Genomic DNA, 21,342 nt, shown 5'->3' with positions numbered 1-21,342 from the left:
TAGAAATACTTTTCCACAATCATTGCTGCACTGTTTTCCGTAACGAAAATCTCACGCAAGGGCTCTCGGCAGAAACACAGCACAAACGCCGTTGGCAAAAACACAGTGCAAGCGCACTCCAGTAACCTTTAAGCTATGAAGCTGCCAAATCATACCAAATAACACCTAAAAATGCACAGCCGATATAAAGTAGAAATAATGTATGTAGAGTGTAGTATCACTTACCAGAATTGGGACAGCGCCGAGCACGCTGATGATGGTGTGTTAGACTGAGTCGTCGCAGGTTGGGGTGGTGCAGTGGTCCCCACCCTCCGGGCCGCCGACCGATACCGATCCGCGAAGAATGCAGGGGTACAGCGGTGGCCGAAACGCACTCAGCACATCTTTAAGAGAAAAAGCCGAAATAAACAAGCTAATTAATTAGGTGCCGCCCAGCACGTAAGTGTCGGCCCAGATCAGAGGTGATGCAATCGGCAGGTTATCTTCTTCTATGTCTGCCTGCCTCGATGTCGAAGGTCGAGGTTCATTGTCTGCTGTGGCTGATGTGGAAGGCTTGCTTGACTGCTTAGCCTTGCGCATTTTTAGATCATACAGTTCTTTGTAAGCACTCAAACCATCCTGCAAATACGCCCTGAACCGACGTACCCTTTCAAAATTAAAGTTGTACTTTATCATTGCAGCGAAAATCTCATGCAGCTGCTTCACGTTCAGTTCCTGGACGACTTCACTTTCGGTCCGTTCGCTACTGCATTCAGTTTTGATTGTTATCCTTTCCTCTTCCAATTGCATCAGCTCTTCATCTATCAGTTCTTGGTCATGAGATGCCAAAACCTCTTCAACATCATCTTCGTCGACTTCTACAAGCCAAACTCACGTTGTCCTTACTTCGTTCACCACGATTGAAACGCTTAATTATGTCTAGTTTTAGGCTAAGTAACACCCTTACGAGCTCTTTCAGGCTTTTCCAATACCTTAGAACTCATCTTGCTAATGGCTGCTCTCAGGCACGTGTTTAAGCAATACCGGCGAGAATGCAGTTCTGAATCCGGGGGAGAGCAGCTGCTTTTTATCGCGTGCTGCTTTTCTTGCGTGCTGCCTTCTTTTCGTAACAGTGAAAACACCTTCTGTTAGCGAAAACAGATAACTAATGTAGGTCTTTCATAACAGTGAGGTTTCGTAAAGTGAACGTTCAAAAAGCAGGGGACACCTGTACCTATCACACTGCTTCAATATTCTCTTGTGACTTATGTAGGCCATGCTTGTCAATGGCATGTCCATGTCCACAATATGAGATTTCACTCTTGGAAAGCTCACATTTCTCTCTCTTTGCACACAGTCCATACTCACTCAGCCTGGTAAGCACTTTACCAAGGTTCTGGAGGTGTTATTCATCATTTTTTCCAGTCATGTTGCTGTCATCAAGGTAACATTGTGTTCCTGGGATATCTTGGAGCACTTGGTCCATTATTCTTTGCCAAATTGCTGGAGCTGATGTGACGCCAAAGATGAGATGATTATACTGGAAAAGGCCCTGGTGAGTGTTGATTGTGAGGAATTTCCTGCTTAACTCCTCAATCTCTATTTGTGATAGACTTGTGACAAGTCAATATTTGAAAACCTCTCCCTTCCTGCCAAAGATGCAAAAATGTCTTTTATTCATGGCAGGAGATACTGCAAACTACGCAACACCAAGTTGACACTCACCTTGAAATCTCCACAAATGCCAATGGCTCCCTTTCTTGATCATCTGGACAATGGGCATGGCCCAATTGCTCCACTTAACCTTGGAGAGAATTCCTGATGCCTCCAAGCTCTGCAGTTCAGCATCCTCTTTAGGACGTACTACATAAGGCACTGGGTACACTTTATGGAATCTTGGTGTTGCTGTTTCATCCAGTTCAATTCTAGCCTACATGTTTGCCAATCCCCTTCTCAAACACCTTTTCATCAGCATTAAGCAGCTGTGCCAGTCTCTGGTTAGTGCTACCATTTGGGCTGCCATTACCTGTTGATGTCACATTGAGAGCTTTGGTTGAATGCCAGTCTAGTCGGACTTTTCTCAACTATTCATGTCCAAAAAGTGCTGGGTCTCCACTTTTCAATATACAAAGCTGTAACTGTTGAGTTTGGGCTCCATATGTCACATTTACTTTCAGTTTGCCTTTGGGAGACACTTTTTCGCCTGAGATAGTCTTTAACATGAGTGAGGTCTTCTCTAATGGTATCTTAGAAATCAGTCTGTTGTAGTTGGTCTCTGGAATTAGGGACCAAGCTGACCCTGTATCCAGCTCCATTTTCAGTTTTACACCAGACACATCTATTGTGATCTGCTTCAGTAATACTATGCAGTTCTAGACATGACAGCTCACCTTTGTTGACTCTGTGTTGTCTGATTCTGTTTTTCATTACGTTACTTTATGCATTTGCTTAGTTTTGTGTGTGAAACTCTTTGCCGTGTGTTTTTTTTTCTTTGGTTATGATTTTTGTCTGCCTTGTAAATTCTCTCTTTGTGATCTTGTCTGTAACATTTTCTGCAGACTTTTTCCTTGTACCAACAGTTATTTGCATCATGGGACAATTTGCCACATTGATAATTTTTTTTTGATTTTTGTACCACTCAGGGACATTTTATGCACTTCGCATTCTGACCACCTTTTCTGCAGTTCTGCTGCATTCCTTTCCGCAGTCTCTAATGGTATTGCAATTGGCAATGTCAGTTCTAAGGTTAGGTCATTTTCTGACAGTAGCCTCGTTTGAGTGCTTTGACTATGCAAGCCACATACAAGCCTATCCCTTAATGCATCAGAAAGTCCATCTCTAAAGTCAAGTACTGGGAAAGTTTGCACAGTTCTGCATTGTATTCAGAAAGTTTTTCATCTTTTTCTTTTGTAAAATCTAAATCTTTCAGCTATTGCCAGAGGTTTAGAGCTCAAGTGATTTTCTAAAATTGTAACAAGTTCATCGAATGTCTTGCTTGCTGACTTTTCAGGGAATGCTGAGTTGCGCAAAGAGACTGTATGTTATTGGGCCCATTAAGCTACAAAGTCTAGGGGCTATCTTTTCCCCCTCCATGTTGTTTGCGTTACAGTACAGTTCCACCTCTTGATATTCGACTCCCAGCCGTCATTAGCGCTATCAAATTCATCAACTTTCTCGACTAAAGCCACCTTATTTTCACTTTAAATTCAGCACGTCTTTCACTGTTACTCCCAGGTCCTTCGGCGTTCTCATGTTATTTAACTCCCCCTGTTTTGTTCTGTAACTATCGGTGCACATTCGTGATATTTTCTGACATTCAGGTTCATGCTCGTCACCATTTTGTTGTGTCTGTGCACAACTACATACCAAGTAAATAAAAACACACCTGCGAGAGATGGTGTATTCACATTGCAGCATTAGAGAGAAAGCAGTGCACATGCATAGACAACAACACGTGTGAACAATGGATCAATACGTAGTGCTAAGTGCGGTTAAGGTCATTGTTCTAAGAGAAATAGATCCATACATTACAGAAACAAGAGGTCCATGAGCCAGTTCTTATTTGGGGCTAAAAGGAAGAGAGGGTCAGCAACTTTAATTCCTTGGCATTATCATATCAGAGCCCTGGGACCAACGCTTAAAGAGACATGGCAGCAGCTCTACTTCCTGAGAAGTTTGCACACATTCAGCATGTCATTGGTTGCATTATGGCCTGGTGCAGAATCACTAATACCCAAGAGTAGAAAAGCCTACAAGAAGTGATGGATAAAGCCCAGTCCATCACAGGCAAGTCCTTCCTCGCCATTAAGCATATCAGCCGCATCCATTATTAAGGACCCCCACCAGTCAGGTCATGCTCTCTTCTCATTGTTGCCAACAGGAAGGAGGTACAGAGCTTTATGTCCCACACCACTAGGTTCAGGAGCCTCAACTATAAACTGATTCCACAACCTATGGGCTCACTTTCAAGGACCCTACAACTCATGTTCTCAGTATTTATTTTAATTTGTTAGTTTATTTATGTATGCATAGACACATACATACATAGTCATACTTTATTGATCCCATAGTCATACTTTATTGAATGAAGTATGACTATCAATAAAGTATGACTATGTATGTATGTGTCTATGTAAGTTTGCATGTGTGCACATATTTCTTTACTTATTATTTTTAGTATTTGCGGTTTGTCTACTTTTGCACGTTGGTTGTTTATCAGTCTTTGAGTGTAATTTATCATTGATTCTATCGTATTTCTTTGCTCTATTGTGAATGCCTGCAAGAAAATGAATCTCAAGATAGTATCTGGTAGTATATGATAATAATTTTACTTTGAAGTTTGAACTTTGAAATTTAAGTAAGTGTTAGATTGGTAATTTATTATTGGTATTGTTGGTAGAAGTTGGCATTTGATAAAAGTAAAATAATCTTTTGCGCCAACTTACCTGCAAATTGTGGCCTCATCAATAGGATACTGGAACTATAAAAACCACTCTCTGAACTCTCAAGACTGAAAATTGCTTGGCTACATTTTAACGGTATGATCACCATTTGTGAAGATATCAAAAAGATTGCAATCCTGATGAAGGGTCTCGGCTGAAATGTGTACTGTGCTCTCTGCCATAGATTCTGCCTGGCCTGCTGAGTTCCTCCAGCATTTTGTGTGTTTTAATCCCCATGCTGCCAGGTTACGCCTTGTAAGGTTGAAAAATGTCATTTCCATTAAGGTGTATTCTGCTGATTTATTGCTATTTATCCAAACAACTGGCACGTAACCCAGCAGATCTGATTTCAAAGTCAGCTCTAAAAGAGACATGTTACAATACAATCTGCACCCTTCCATTGATTGGTCAGTGTTACTGTTCATTTAATATAGACTGAAGTGATGAGAGGTTAGCTGCAACACTGCCTCCCAGGATTCAGAGAGGCATAGATGGGCTATTTGTCAGAGCAGACATGTCTTCTGCACAAAAGAACAACAGAGACCCTTCAGGATGCAGGCAGGCACACCTGGCAGGACAGTCTTGGTAAGAAATAAACTCTGTGATAACAACGCAGGACCACTTTAAGTTTGGGGTGAAATGTGGTAATATTCCTAGCTCACTTTGCCTGCTCCAATGGGCTGAAGAAAAAGTAGATGAAGCCTTTTCTGAGTATGAAGTTCAAATAACTTCCTCCGGGAAGCAGTGAGAGGCAAATTGCAAGTTGTGACAGAGATCAATGGCAGGAACTTGGAATAAGCCTGAGACTGGGAAACCAGCTGTAGCAGTGACCATGACCAACAGAGACAGCACAATCCAGGCACAAGTGGAAATCACAGTTCTCAGAGAAATCAAAATATACATTTTATGATGGCCTTTTTAAAATCCACAATATCAAGGGAAACATGATTCCTATAACCCAGTTGCTGTGTGAGTAAATCAGATTTGGTTTTCTTTTAACTAGTGAGATTACAAGTTATACTGAAGATGAATTGTATGTGTTGCACTACTTCTGACGTGCTTTTGGAGTGGGTTATTCCAAGTAGACTCCAATGCAATGGGAATCCTAAACTTTGTAACATGTGAAAAGAAATGCAGAAACGGCTAAGACATTGCCCTACTCTGAGTTAAGCCCTTTTCAGTTGTGAACCATAGTAATTATTTGCACTTGACTAAATGGATTTATAGACCACGGAGTTCTGGGCATGATGCTTGAGTGCAGCTGGTACTTAGTTGGAAATAAAGGGAATATTTCAGAGGAACCAAAAACAAATTAGGAGTTGTTTGGTTAAAATGAACTGTTCTTACTCCATCGTGATTGATAGCTGCAGAATGCCTTGATTAGAAATTATAGAAAATGTTTAATCTGAAATTCAAAATAGACACCTAAATGTAATATACGTAAGTAATTAGCCTTTGGCACACCGTGTTCAGATTTCAACTGTGTATTGAAATGAATTTTCAACAGACTCAAGGTCAAATTAAATATTTATCAGTATGTGGATTGCATAATGATGAATATTATGTGCTTATTTTGCGATAGTTATTCACCTTTTAATTTTGAAACTTCATCTTTTGTTCTAAATATAGTTACGTGCAATTCTTAATTTAATCAAACAATCCAACTATTTGTTGTAAGTTTTTTTCAGTTAAATACTATATTTGTTTCAATAAAACAATAAGTTATGTGCCACCTGAATGTTACAATTAGCAGAAATTGATTCAGTGAGTTTGTAGGTTCATTTGGGCCAGTTTACTTTGAAAAAAACATTTTTAGTCAAATGATCTTAGAGCAAATTTTCTCTTTCACTATAACACGGACAGTCTGGTTCAGCTGAAATTCATTTCAATGAGTCAGGTGTTCATTGTTTGCTCTGTGGATTTCAGGCCAAGTGTTGAAAATAATAAGAAATTGAGAGGCAACATTTTTACACAATAAGTAGCATCTATGTGGAATGAGCTGCCAGAGGAAGTGGTTGAGGAAGATCCAATAACAACTTTTAAAAGACCGTTGGACAGGTATGTGGGTAGTAAAGGTTTGGGAGGTTATTAGCCAAACACTGGCAAATGGAATCAGCTTGGATGAGGCGTGGACTAGCTGGGCCAAAGGGCTGTTTCCATGTTATGTAACACTATGACTCTAAAACTGATATAGTTTATAGTTCTAGTACAATCTCCCTCATTTTGTTTTCTGTGAGTCACTAATTGGATTAATAGTAAAGTTCCATTGTAATTGAAGATTGGAGATTTCCTGTCAATTGAGTCCTCTAGTTCATTATTTGCTAAAAATAAAGCAGAAATATTAATGGGGAATATTTTTGTTCCAAATAAATCTGCAGGAAACCCTCAGATCTGCCAAATAATTCCCCACAGGGAAGAGAGAAATGTATCTTGTTGTGGGTCCTTTCTTCAAGTTGCAAGGAATGTGCTAAACAGAATACGAAGCTGCAAGGAAAAGGTTGATTAACAAGAGGCTCTGTCCAGGAATGTCACCATCAAAGGCGGAAGGGAGAAAAAGAAAATTAATGTTGAAACGGTGGAGATCTAATTCCAGCTGCTTGATGTTGTCATCGCAATGAAGCTTGTATCAGTGAAGTGCTGATAAAACTGTCATATTGCAGTGGAATAGATGGATATTCACTATTCTGCTCACTCAAGATTGCATGATGTGTACAAAAAAACTATGCTGTACATATGATCTGAAGTGCGCTGCCTGAAAAACTATTTTCATACGGAATGGCAATTATCTAGTAAGTCCAAGGCATTGGATCAGGGGAATGGAACTAATTGGATAGCTCTTAAGATGGATGAGAAAAGACACAATGGGTCAGATGCCTTTGTTCTGGGCTGAATCATTCCACGTTTCCATTGTCTTGTCAGGTAGTACATTCCAAATGCAAGGCCCTCTTCTGTGGAAAATATCAGAACTATTTTGCTACTTCTGCGGTCTCACGGAATTGAGCACAGACTTGTGGAGCTCCTGTGACTGGCATAAATAAATTGCCTGTCACTTGTTCTACTGCTGTGCAGTTACTAGGAGTTATTTTCAGTATGTCTAGTGTTGGTTTTGTCCTTTGCCTACCAGAATGCTGGAGGTTATTTCAGTTTGGAATCTACATTGTTCTATTCCAAAATAGCTAACCCTGCATCTCAAAAATCAAGGGGAAATGTTTTGAAACATTTAAGTGCAATAAAAGCAATTGCCTGAACAGTAGGGACTTTGTTTTATAGTTGCTTTGCCAGAAATTGCTGTTGTCACATGATTAAACGCTGCAATATATAATATTGATAATAATCTAGTCTTGGTCCGTTTCTTTTTATTTATTGTTAATCTATTAATATTCATTGATAAAAGGTCATAAATCCACATCAGCTCATACAGACTAGAATTTATGTGTTCCCACTATTTACAGACAGTACTCAGCACCAGTCTGCTGGATCTGTCACTGTGCCATTAGACATGTTAAATTGAGAGGTAGAACAAAGGTTTGAGCAGGACTGCTGTGGATTTAGTATGCAATTGGGCTTGCACTGTGGTTAGTGGTGTAGGTCCATATATATGTGGTATAGTGTGCTTTATGACATCTGTCTTCTTGCTTTCCTTTCTAATTGTTTGTTTTAAATCTAATCTTTTCATATTATCTCTCTTCATCCATTTCAACCAAATGCTTTTTTAAAAGTAAATCTTGAATTGGTCCACTCTAAGATCTTTCTGTTTAACTTTTCCTTTAATAATATCAGTTAACATGATTGAATAAAAACCAAGAAAGTTTCCTCAATAAGTAGAATAAGTAGAAAATGTTTGTGTATTTGTATGGAATATTTTTTAAATTATGGAACACGACATATATTGAAATTAAAAATCTTCAAAATTTGTTGCTCAAGGTCTCCAGTCATTAGTGAACACACAAAAAGAAATTCCACTGAGCTTAATATTGATTAGTACTAAAGCATCTCTTGGATGTAATGTTGATTTGTTTTCCAGCGCTGAGTGAACAGGACACACATTTCATTTTCTGTCTGCAATTTTTACCTTGGGAATTTTTTTTACCTTATTTAATCGAAAAACACAGCAAGTGAATAATTGTGGATACTGGGTCATTCAGCATGTCCAAGGCTCAGATATATACCAGTGGATGATTTAGATGTGGGTTTGATTGCAGCATTTAAGAGAAATTTAAATAGGTACATCGATGGAAGGGTATAGAGGGCAATCGTTTGGGCGCAGGTCAATGGGACTAGGCAGAATAATAGTTCGTCACAGACTTGATGGTCAAGGGCCTAGTCTTGTGCTGTAGTGTTTTATGACTCTCTGACTCTATGTCTCCATATAAATTCCAGTACTGTTTCGGAATCACGGTCAGTAATAGGCTATTAGCAATGTGGACAGATTAGAATAATGTGTAAGAGGTAGCAGATGAAAATTAAATCTTATAAATTCAATCTGTTATATTTTGGTAGGAAGAATAGGAAGATGCAATATAAAGCAGAAGGCACAATTAGACAATGTGTTGAAGAAGTAATGAGATCTGGGAGTCTGTGTGCTTAAGTTCCTAGAAAATGGAAAGGCATTTTGTGAAAGTGAAAGGGAAAAGAGCTTAAGGATCCTGGTCCTGAAGCATACATTTTAAGGCATTAAGTCATCATGACTCCCTGAGTATATGAATGCCCACTTCATATATAGCCTGCACTTACAGGCAAGTGTTTGGGAGACTGGAATTGCTGGCTCCTGTGGGGTTGCAGGCATCTACTGCTGTGTGGGAACTTGGTTTGCGCCAAATTTCTGATTTGGAAACTGTTTAAAGACCTGTATAACACTTGTGTAAGGTGCCTTAATGTCTATCGTCCAGCAGCACTCACATCTATGGTGATGAAATGCTTTGAGAGGTTGGTCGTGGCTAGAGTCAACTCCAGCTTCGGCAAGGATCTGGACACACTCCAATTTCCCTCTCACTACGATGGGTCTATGGCAGTAGCAATCTCAATGGCTCTCAATATGGCTTTAGATCACCTGGACAATACAAATACCTACGTCAGGATGCTGTTCGTTGACCATAGCTCAGCATTTAACACCATCATTCCTACTGTCTTGAGTGACAAACTGCAGAACCTGGGCCTCTGTACTGAGTCCTGCCGAAGGGACTCAGCCTAAAACGTCGACTGTACTTTTTTTCCATAGATGCAGCCTGGTCTGCTGAGTTCCCCCAGCATTTTGTGTGGGTTGCTGGGATTTCCACCATTTGCAAATTCTCTCTTGCTTCCGTACTTCCCTCTGCAACTGGATCCTTGACTTCCTAACCAGAGGACCACAATCTATATGGATTGGTAGTAATACTTTCTCCTCACAGATAATCAACGCTGGTGTACCTCAGGGATGTATGCTTAGCCCACTGCTCTACTCTGTCTATATCCATGACTGTGCAGCCAGGTATAGCTCAAATGCCATCAATAAATTTGCTGATGATACAACCATTGTTGGCAAAATTTCAGGTGGAGGTGAAAGGGTGTACAGGAGGGAGATATACCAGCTATTGAGTGGTGTCGTAGTAACAACTTTGCACTCAATGTTAGTAAGGCCAAAGAGCTGATTGTGGACTTCAGGAATGGTAAGATGAGGGAACATGAACCAATCCTCATAGAGGGATCAGAAGTGGAGAGAGTGAGCAATTTCAGGTTCCTGGGTGTCAAGATCTCTGAGGATCTAACCTGGTCTCAAAATATCGATGCAGCTATAAAGAAGGCAAGACAGTGGCTACACTTCACTAGAAGTTTGAAGAGATTTGGTTTGTCACCTAAATCACTTGAAAACTTCCACAGATGTACCATGGAGAGTGTTCTGACAAATTGCATCACTATCTGGTATGGGGGTTGGGGGGGGGGGACCTATTGCACAAGATTGAAAAAGCTACAGAAACTTTAAAATTACTCAGCTCCATCTTGGGTACTAGCCTCCGTAGCATCCAAGACATCATCAAGGTCCACTATTAAGGTCCATCATTAAGGTCCATCATCAAGGTCCACTATACAGTTTGGCATCACTGTCGCCGCAGAGGTTGTCAGAGTCAAGTTCTAAACAACATCAAACTGCCTTAGGGACCCCGGCTCCGGATTTCTTCCTCGGGGTCTACTCTTGAAGCCTTCCCCATGGGTGGGTATAGCCGCAAGGCAGTGGAGGTTTAAAATCAGAGTTTTCCTTCCTCAAGGTGGGCTGCCGTCCAAGGCTGATGAGCCCCACCTGCCCGAAGCAACAGGTTTTGAGGCGCCAGTGATGCGCCTTTTCCCCTTCTCTTGTCAGTAGAAACAGTTCCGCCAGGCCTAGTGGCTAAGCCACATGTGGAGGCCAAGAGTTGGACTTGGTTGTCAGAGGCTGTTAGAGACGCAAGCTATTAGGAGCACCTTACAGGTAGGGAGCTTATCCTCACTACTACCCCTGGCTATGACAACTATTTAATATACTTACTGTAATGATTTACTGATTTACTTTTTTTCTCTATGTTATCCTGTTTTACATTGTACTGCTGCCACTAAGTTAACAAGTTTCACAACATATGCTGCTGATATTAAACCATATTCTGATTCTGGTTTTGCCGTATCCGCGGTATCACATCCATTTCTGTGTGGCACACTTTAAGAGAGATATAAAGTCTTTGGAGAGAGTACATACTAAATGATAGCAGAGAAGAGAGGCATAAGTAAGCTGCTTAGATTGGAGAAGTGTGAGTTGTTTCCCTGGAACTGAAATATTTTGCAAAAGGATTTGTTAAAATATTTAATATCTTAAAGGGATGATTAACATATTTAGAGAGAAATTGTTCCCAGTAGAACAGGGGTCAAGAATTAGGGAATCATATAAATAAAGTGATTATTTTTGGAAGATCTAAAACTAAACTGAGGAAAAGATTTTTTTTTGGCAGCAAGTGTTTGAGGTTCAAAATACTCTAGCATAATTATAATTGAGTTAGATCCAATTATGGCATTCAAAAAGAGATCTGGCTAAGTATCTGCAAGGAAAGAATTTGCATGCAATGGGGAGAGGTCAAGGAAGGGGAACAAGCTGGATTCCATTGACTTGGTAGAGATTCAATAGACCAGATGGACCTTTTCCAAGCTGTGATCACTCTGTGAATCTGTGAAGATTTATTGGCAATACGCAGGAGAATAGATTTGAGGCTAGAAGATGATCAGCCATGATCTTGTAGAGTAAAACAGCATGGAAGCAGAGTCTTTGGCCTAACCCATCCAGGCTGACCAAATTGCCTTTTGAAGCTAGTCCCATTTTCTCGCATTTGGTTCACATTGTTCTGAAGTCAGGTTCGTGGGATAGAAAATGTTTGAAGTCTAAACCTTTCCTATTCCACGAACCTGACCGGAAGCCTTTTAAGTGTTGTTATCGTACCTACCTCAACCACTTCCTCTGGCAGCTCAATCCCTTTATATATCACCCTCTGTGTAAAGGCATTGCCCCTCAGTTTGCCTTTAAATCTTTCCCATCTCATCTTATGCCTTCTAGATTTTTTTCACTCTACTTGCAGAAAAATAACTGTGAGTTTTCAACCTATCTGTGCCCTCGTGACATCACACACCTCTATAAGGTCACCACTCAGTCTGCTACTCTCCGAGGAATAAAGCCTTAGCCTGCCCTAACTCTTCCTATAATTCACCCCTCAAGTCTGGCAACATTCTCACAAATCTGATTTTATTTTTATTTAGGGATACAGCATGGAACAAGCTCAAAAAGCTGCACAGCCCAACAATGCACTTATTTAACCTTAGCCTATTCCCAGCACAATACACAATGATCAATTAACCCAGCAGTCCCCAACCACCGGGCCGCAAAGCATGTGCTACCGGGCCGCGAGGGAACGACATGATTTGGTGATATGAGTCAGCTGCACCTTTCCTCATTCCCTGTCACGCCCACTGTTGAGCTTGAACGCACGCGAGGTCATTACCCGCGCGTCATCCATGTCAGCGCGGGAAAAAGATCAGCTCCTCGAGCTTGCCAATGATGGCAGGCTGAAAAATATGTTTCACATAACATCTCTGCCGGCACTCTGGATCAAAGTCAAGGCTGAAAATCCTGAGATAGCCACGAAAGCACTGAAAACGTTGCTTCCATTTCCAACATATCTCTGCAATGAATGCAACGAAAACTAAATTGCGGAATAGACTGGGCATAAGGAACCCCTTTCGAGTATCGCTGTCTCCCATCACCCCCCGATGGGACTGTCTTGTTGCAGGGAAACAAGCCCAGGGCTCCCACTGATTCAGCGATATTGGTGTGTTGCAATGATTTTATATGTTCATATGGGGAAAATATGCACTGTGTGTTTAATATCCAAATGCTACTTAAAATGTTATGATGCTATTAACTTATAAGTGACTTATATAACCATATAACAATTACAGCACGGAAACAGGCCTTCTCTGCCCTTCTGGTCCGTGCTGAACGCTACTCTCACCTAGTCCCACCGACCTGCACTCAGCCCATAACCCTCCATTCCTTTCCTGTCTATATACCTATCCAAATGATAATATTGAACCTGCCTCTACCACTTCTACTGGAAGTCCGTTCAACACTTACTTCAAGCTCCCCTGTCCTCCCCTGATAATTGATTTATCACTATATTCATGCGAGCAAAATATGAGCTGTGTGTTTAATATTAAATTCGTTAGATAAACCCTTTTAGAAACGAAATTGAGTGTATTAGCCACTTATCACCTATATTCCGGTCGTGGTTAACACCCCACCCCCCCAAACAGAATCGCCAAAAGACAATTTGTAGAAAAAAAATTGGTACGTACACGCATGCGCAAGTCACACACATGCACTGGTGCTCGCGCAAGGCTTCATGGTCATTGTAGTCTTTCTAGGGGTAAACACAACGTATTTGACTGCTACTCCTGTCCGTTGACAACACTACCCCCCAACCTCTCCCCCCACCCCCGGAGTCGGCCAGCCTGCAAGAATATTGTCAATATTAAACCGGTCCGCAGTGCAAAAAAGGTTGGGGACCCCTGGATTAACCTACAGACCAGTACGTCCTTAGAATGTGGGAGTACACAGGAGCACCCAGAGGAAACACATATGCTAACATGAAGGACCTTCTTACAAATTTTCTTTGTATTTTCTCCAGTTTACTGATGTATTTCCTGAAACCCGGTAACCAAAACTTTATACAATCTAGGTACAGCGTCGCCAACATCTTGAGCAACTGCAACTCAACTCCTATACTTCAAATCCTGCTCCACTTTCTTATGTCATTGTACACTCGGTAGTCACTTTATCAGGTACAGCTGTACACCTGCTTGTTAATGCAAGTATCTAATCAGCCAATCATGTGGCAGTAACTCAATGCATAAAAGCATGCAGGCATGGTCAAGAGGTTCAGTTGCTGTTCAGACCAAACATCCGAATGGCAAAGAAAAGTGACTTTGACTGTGAAAGGATTGTTGGTGTCCTGCTTTTAACGTACAATTAAATAAGATAAGCTATTTTAAATGACTGTTATATAATTGTGAGGGAAATAACGAACATTATTTTCTTTGGCATTTTTCCTTCTTCCAAAATACTCCACGGAGTTCCCAAATGACAGCATTGGAGGCAAATAATTAACTGGAGTCCATTTGAACTTGTGCCAGCCAGGCAAAAGACAATCCAAAACCAAAAGTGGTCAAAGTGTGAATGAAACAATGCTAGTTGTAAATAATGAAAATCCATGTTATCTGCCTGCTGGCTATGAACCAATTATTGCCACAGCTGGCTCTGCAGCAATTTTACGCATTCACATAGGGTGTCCTCTCATGTTGGCAGCTCATCAGTTCAGTAATCATATAGATCAGCAACTGGCATGCAGATGTTCCTGTCTTCAAATGAATATTTAAGTAAATGGCTGCCTGCTTCAGACAAATTCTTCACTGCCTCTCACCTTACACTTTGCTCTTTGCCACAAACTAATGATGTTTCTATAGGTACAGGGTTCTGAGTTGGATGATCAGCCATGATCATACTGAATGGCGGTACAGGCTCGAAGGGCTGAATGGCCTACTCCTGCACTTATTTTCTATGTTTCTATGAGTTCACAGCAATGTTGAAAATACTGTACATAGAATATTAAATGTAGGAGTTGGCTATCTGGCCCTTTGAGACTACTGTCTTTCCATACAGTGTTGACTGATCCTCAATCTCAATATCATATTCTTAATCACTCCCCATACCTCTTTGTGTCTGGAAATCCATGTATCTTGCTTTTAAATATATTCCTCATTTTGGCATGTCCCTGTATGGACTTGGGCCAGCTCCCCCACCGGACTTAGTCTGGTGAGGAGGGTGTGAGGACACCCAGCAGGACTAAAAAAAAACAAGACCTGACAAAGGGCGATGAGCTCCTTGTGAGCCAACGGCCATCTTCCGTGGAAGAGATTAAAGCCTCACCATGTATCTACGAATCGTATGCTATGCACTTAGTTAGAAGAGACATGATGAACTTGGGTGCTGCACTGTGTGCCTGGACCTGCCCAAGGCCTCCGCGTAAGGAAGGGCCGAGCTCGAAGAGGTGGCCACGGCTGGAGGCCGACACGGTCTCGGGCTCGAGTTCGGCGGGGGCGGCGGTGGGCGGTGCCAAGGTGGCCAGCAAGAACAAACTGGAGGAGAGGCTGTACTCGGTGCTGTCGCAAGATCGAAGAAGATGGAGGTGCATAGCCGCCAACCCCGGATTTGGGATGGCACCCACTGACTGACTGTATGCCAACAAGCCACTTACACAATTTTTCATTCCCACACACTCATTAACTCCTCCCAGATTCTACGACGCACCAACACACTGGGGACAATTTATCGTGGACAATTAACTGACTAACCCATGTTTCTAGAATGTGGCAGGAAATTGGAGCTCCCAGAAGAAACTGACACAGTCACAGGGAGAACAAGCAAGCTCCACAGGCAGCACCTGAGGTCAGGACTGAGCCTGAGTGTCTGCCACTGTGAGGCATTGACTCCACTCGCTCGGACATTGTGCTGCCCAGAACAGGAAGTCAAAAACTCCAGACCTTTGCTTTGCGATAGTGTCTTGACAACAAAGAACGCTTTGAATTAACACATCCAAATAAGAGTGCCAGCATTCCATCAGCACGACACTAGAGTGCCAGTCTAATTGGTCCTAATGCAGGGTCTTGTCCCAAAACATCGATATTTCCATCCTTCCCCCAACATTCCCGCCACCACAGATGCTGCTTAACTTGCTGAATTCCTCTAGCAAGTAGTATGCTGATTCAGACAGACTTCAGCATCTGGAGCCTCTTGTGCCTGCCTGTCTGACTTCTATGATGAAGAGCGTGACATTTACCTTCTGCCAAGAGCCCAAGCAACTGACCCAAAGCAGAAATGGAGATAACTGCAGAAAATCAGTTTTGAAGATAAGGATCAGCTTATTTTACTATCCCACATTTCTGGACATTGAGCGGGAAGGAGCAGACTGTAGGACTGATCACACTTTCAACTCAAGTGCACATTACTGCTTATGAGCTCTCTGAAGGGGACATCAGAATTGGCATAACTTAACTTATTTTCCATTCTCCTAAGTTATTATTTGCTGTTATATTTGAAAACAACTTCAAATTCTAAAACATAAAATAGGGATTGATTTTGTTTTTTGAGTTTTATGTCACTGAAAGCAAGTGGTGATTTTCAGGGTACCCTTGTTTTGAAGACCGTAAAGTCAGTTACTACTCTCAACTTGAGGGTCAATAGGTCGCTTAGGTTACCTGCAGTTGAAGTCAACACTCTTGTTGCATTTCTCAGCATCAGTCACAATTTGGTTATAATAAACATGGTACAAACAGGAAATTCAAATTGGAAGAAAGAAATGTTTTATTATCAACACAATAAAAACAAAAAAAAACTGAATTGTGTGGAAATGAAAACTAAAAAGTTGCAAATACTGGAAAACCGAAATAAAGAGCATAAAATGCTGAAAACATCAACAGGTCAGGGAGCATCGAGAGAGAGAGAGAGAGGAATAAAGTACCTTCTGATAAAATGTCTTTGATTTAAAATGTTATCCCTGTTTATCTTAGTACAGATGTTGGCAATCCATTGACTGTGAACAGCAGTTAATGTTTTTATTGCATGAAAATACAGGTTTCTGATTCAGAGCTGTGCAGCTATCATTAATTTTTTCCCCTGGTAGTACGCTCTTTAAATCCATTCTGGTGCTCTGAGATGGCTTGCTCTCTGTTGTTCTGTAATGCTGAGGCCCTGGTGACATGTAACAATCTTATTATATCCAGTCATGAATGAAGGTGGGCAATTTATCAAGGATGGGATGATTTAAGATCATCCCATCCCCAGAGTTCAGCATGATCTAAAGACAATGAGGAAAGACAACCATAGTCAATAGGAGTGAAATATAGATGAACTATCTTGGCCTTCTGCTGAGATCCTCACCCTCAGAAATGGCAGAAGCAACTGCTGAAGACACTGAATATGGTAAAGGCTATGGGATTAGCTAATGTTCCAGTTATAGCTGGGAAGACCTGGGTGCTAGAATGGTAGTTAGACACCTTTTTCTTGTTCACCACAATTTTGTTTGAAGCATGGCTGAATTAGCTGAATTCCAAAGTGAGGTAATTTGGTGGCCCTTGAGATCAAGGCAGTGACTGACTGAATGTGGCATCAAAGATGAAACTGTGGTCGATGGAAATCAACATGAAAACCTTCCAATCACTGGAGCTATACCATGCACAAAGGAAAAAGGTTATGATTGTTGGTCCTGTTCGGATTTTTTTAGGCTTAGAGCATCTTTCAGAATTTATGGGACTGGGGTAGCTGCCAACTAATAAAAGCAAGAGCCAGTCTTCAATCCAAGTTAAGGACAGGTGTGTCCACATGCACCATTGTCTGCAGAGCTCCCCATCAGCGCAATGGTAAAAGAAAGCTCTTTTGGGTGTCTGGATTCCAAGCAAATTTGGTTGAATATACAGAGATGTTCTTTTCAATTGAGATTGTTCTCATTGTAAAAATCTACTTCCATAGAGTTGTGTTGAATGCTAAGGTAATCATCCTTAGGTTGTGTTGTTTGTTAATGCATTTCACTGTAAGTTTCAGTGTACATGAGATAAGTAAATAGAGCCAAAAATAAAAGCTGAATTTGAAAATTGCAGTGGGCATTTTGGGTCAAGACCGTTCATCAGGATTGGAAATAAATAAGTCAGTATATAAGGCTGGGTGCAAGGTGTGGAGCATACATTGGCAGGTGATAGGTAGATCCGGATGAGAGGGAGAAATATAGGCAGGTCGGGGAGGGAGAGAACTTGAGAGATGGTAAGTGGAAGTGACTAAGCGATAAAGAAAATGGAATTTGATAGTAGAGGACAGTTGACCATAAGAGAAGGTGGTGAGGAAGGAGGAATGTGTACAATATGAGCTGAAATAGAAGGTGGAGGAGGGGGAAGGGAAGTGGACATGGAATTGATGGGATAAGGCTAAACAAAGGAGAACGGAGAGTGTTATTACCGAAAATCAGACGCATCGATGTTTATGGCATCAGTTTGGAGACTACCCATCTGGAATATGATATATTGTTCTTCTGATCTGTATCTAGCCTCAACGTGGCAGTAGAGAAGGCCATGGACAAACATGTAGTGTGGGAAAGGGAAGTGGAATTGAAATGGCTATTTTGACGCTTCATTATGTGTTTACTCAATCACTCAAAAATGAGCACTTATAAATAATAAAATTCTAAAACAAAAGTAAATGCTTCTTTGATGCACTATAAAACATCCACTTCATTTTTTTTATTTGGTTGAACCGATCATAGGTTGATATTTCTGTGGCGCACTGAAGGATATCTGAATTGTTAGATTAGGTATAACCTGTCTAGTTAGTTGTCATCATTTGCAAATTGTGTGTAAATATAAATTCTAATTTTTCTTTTTTATTGCAAAAAAAACCCATGCAAAGAAGAACAAGAAGCCATTTGAATATATTGTCGAAATTATCCTCTTTGCTTCCAACAAAAATGGATTAAATGGACTTTTGCCAATTGCTTCTTGTGATTCCTGATGTGTAAATTAGCTCTTACTTTTGATTAAATAATAACAGTAACTCAATTTCAAAGCAACTGTCTGTATGCAGAGATCAGTGATATTTCAAAGATATGATATTCTGCTATATTAGATGCAGTTTCTTTCTTTTTAAATTTGTGTAGTTTCCATGGTAACATGTCTTCAGAAACCTGCTTCGTTTTTTTCTCTCCTCATGTGTTTTGTGCCCATATATTCTCTATTTTGTGAGGTGACTTGACCATACAGCAGAATGTCCTGTAATGATTTCAGTCCGTGACAAGAGGAAGTGATCTGTCATATAGTAGGGAAGTTAACGCATAGGCATTGTACCCTCTTCTCCATTAAGTATTAATTTCTTTATTGGCAGTAATATACAATGTGCTTTCACATCAGCAAAGAGCAGTTGCTGTGGGCTTTGTGAGAGGAAATGCATTGTCTGACACAATTATTTCTTGCTAAGGTTAAATAATGAGTGACTATGTGGTTAATTATAATGGCCTTGCCATATAAGAGAAGAAAGCAAATATTTTTACAAAAATGTAGTGCAACAAAGAGTATGTAATGCTTTGGAAGCCTTGCACCATGAAATATGTGCAGACCTATAACATAGAACATAAATGAAATAGGCATTTTACCTTAAGTAAAATAAAATTGCCTTCGAGCAATTTTCTGGGACCTATCAACTTCTGTCTGCTCAATAAACGTGAGAGTAAGGAGATAAAATACAAAGTAGAAGAAAATCATAGAACCTGGAGATGCTGGATATCTAAAGCAACAGAAAATATTGGAAACTTTCGGCAGAAAAGGCTGAAGAGAAATAAGATGAATATTCAGGATGGAGACCCTTCATTAGAACTCCATCCAATCAACTCCATTGACTTTTTCTCCTCCTCAGGTGCAGACACTCCTGCTCAGTAGTTCCATTATTTGCTGTGATATACACCTTGAACTTTGCCCATCCAGTTCACGCAAGCCGCGACACGACAGCGTAGTGATTAGCAAAACGCTTTACGGTACCAGTGACCACTGTTCAGTTCCCACCGCTGTCTTTAAGGAGTTTGTATGTATTTCCCGTGGAATGTGTGGGTTTCCTCTGGGTGCTTGGGTTTCCTCCCATGATGTATCGGTTGGTCATTTTAAATTGTCCCATGACTAGGCTATGGTTAAATTGGGAGTTGCTGGGTGGAGCAACTGAAAATGTGGGAAGGGCCTATTTCAAACTGTGTTCCAAAAATAAATTAACAACTGAATTCTTCTACAGGAGGAAGTGTAGGAGCCTGAAGATTCACACCCAATATTTTAAGAACAGCTTCTTCCCTACTACCATCAGATTTCTGTATGGTCCATGAACCCCATGAACACTACCTTACTATTCTGCATTTGCAATCTCTTATTCCTGTATGCCTTCTCATTGCCATCTGATATTATATCAACAACAGTGGTTTCATCTGCGAATTTATGGATAGTGTGCTTTACCACACAGAGAAGAGCACAAAGTGTATACCCCATCAGTTGCCCGCCACAAATTTTATCACTAATACATGAGTTAAGGGTAGTTTACAATGGCCAATTAATCCATCATTCAGCATTTCTTTGGAATGTGGGAAGAAACCGGAACCTGGAGGAAACGTGCACATGAAACACAGGGAGAACATGCAAACTCCACACTGTCAGGACCTAATGTCTGGATTGAACCCAGGACCTCTGGAGTTGTGAAGTGGCATCTTCATTAGTTTTAATATTAATCCTGTTGTCTTTGTTTTTCTTGGTGGTGGAGGTCACAGGTTTGGGAGAAGCCATGGGAGTAGCTGAGGAGGGTGTCTGCTAGGCAGCACTACATTATACCAGTATGCAGTAGTGGTAGACAGACTGGATGGTTTGAGTGATTGCCTGTGGACTGACTGTTGCTGATCACCTCTTGGCTGCTCTTGGATCTGTAGTGTAACGGAGTGAATTCCATTATACTCCTGATGACTTCAGAACCAGTTTTCATTTTGATTGTTCCGGAAAAGAAGTTGGTTTTTGATGCTGCTTTTTAAGATGCTAAAGTGGAACGTATGCAGATGCAGAAAAAAAAGGCATTTGATTTGGAGAAGTATTTTGTGAACTTGAGTTCAAAATTAACAAGCCTCAGGCAACACCAGAGACTGAAATATTTTTTTCCGCTGAGTGATGCATAATATATATGTAGAACATTGTGCTAGTTAAATGTTATAAGAAGAAGAAACTCATATTTTTATTTAAAGTATTTCTTAACCTAAGGGCATCCCAATGCACTTTACAGCTAATGAAGTAGTTTCAAAGTGGATTCATTGTTGCAATGTTGCATTATCTGGTTCCTTTACAAATGATTTGAGAAATGTCTGTTAAACAGAGAAGTAATGAGATAATCTTCAGATTTCAAAGGATCTGATCCATTGAGAAAACAGAACTATCTCATTACTCCAATGGGCAAGGAGTGTAAAAGCCTATCAGTGATTTAATGCACTTACAGTATGTTTACCCATGTTGCAAAGCTACATAAAAATATAGGCTTTAATAAAGATGCAGAGAAGTTATAAAGGGATGTAGACAGGTTAAATAATAATAATAACTTATTTATAGAGAACTTTTGATACAAGTGATGTAGCTCAAAGTACTTTACGATGGGATAAAGTGCAGACATGAAATAAAAGACAAAATGACATCAGTTAAAAGCAAGTTTAAACACGAAGGTTTTGAGTTGGTGTTTAAAAGTGTCAATTAGGTCTGCATCTATTATAGGTATTGAGTTCCACAGGGCAGGAGCATAGATCATAAAAGCAGACCTGGCGATGAT

This window comes from Mobula birostris, chromosome 3 (assembly GCF_030028105.1).
Source record: "Mobula birostris isolate sMobBir1 chromosome 3, sMobBir1.hap1, whole genome shotgun sequence".
NCBI classification, from domain to species: Eukaryota; Metazoa; Chordata; class Chondrichthyes; order Myliobatiformes; family Myliobatidae; genus Mobula; species Mobula birostris.
The sequence above is the reverse complement of the archived record's forward strand: the minus strand, read 5'-3'. Positions refer to the sequence as shown.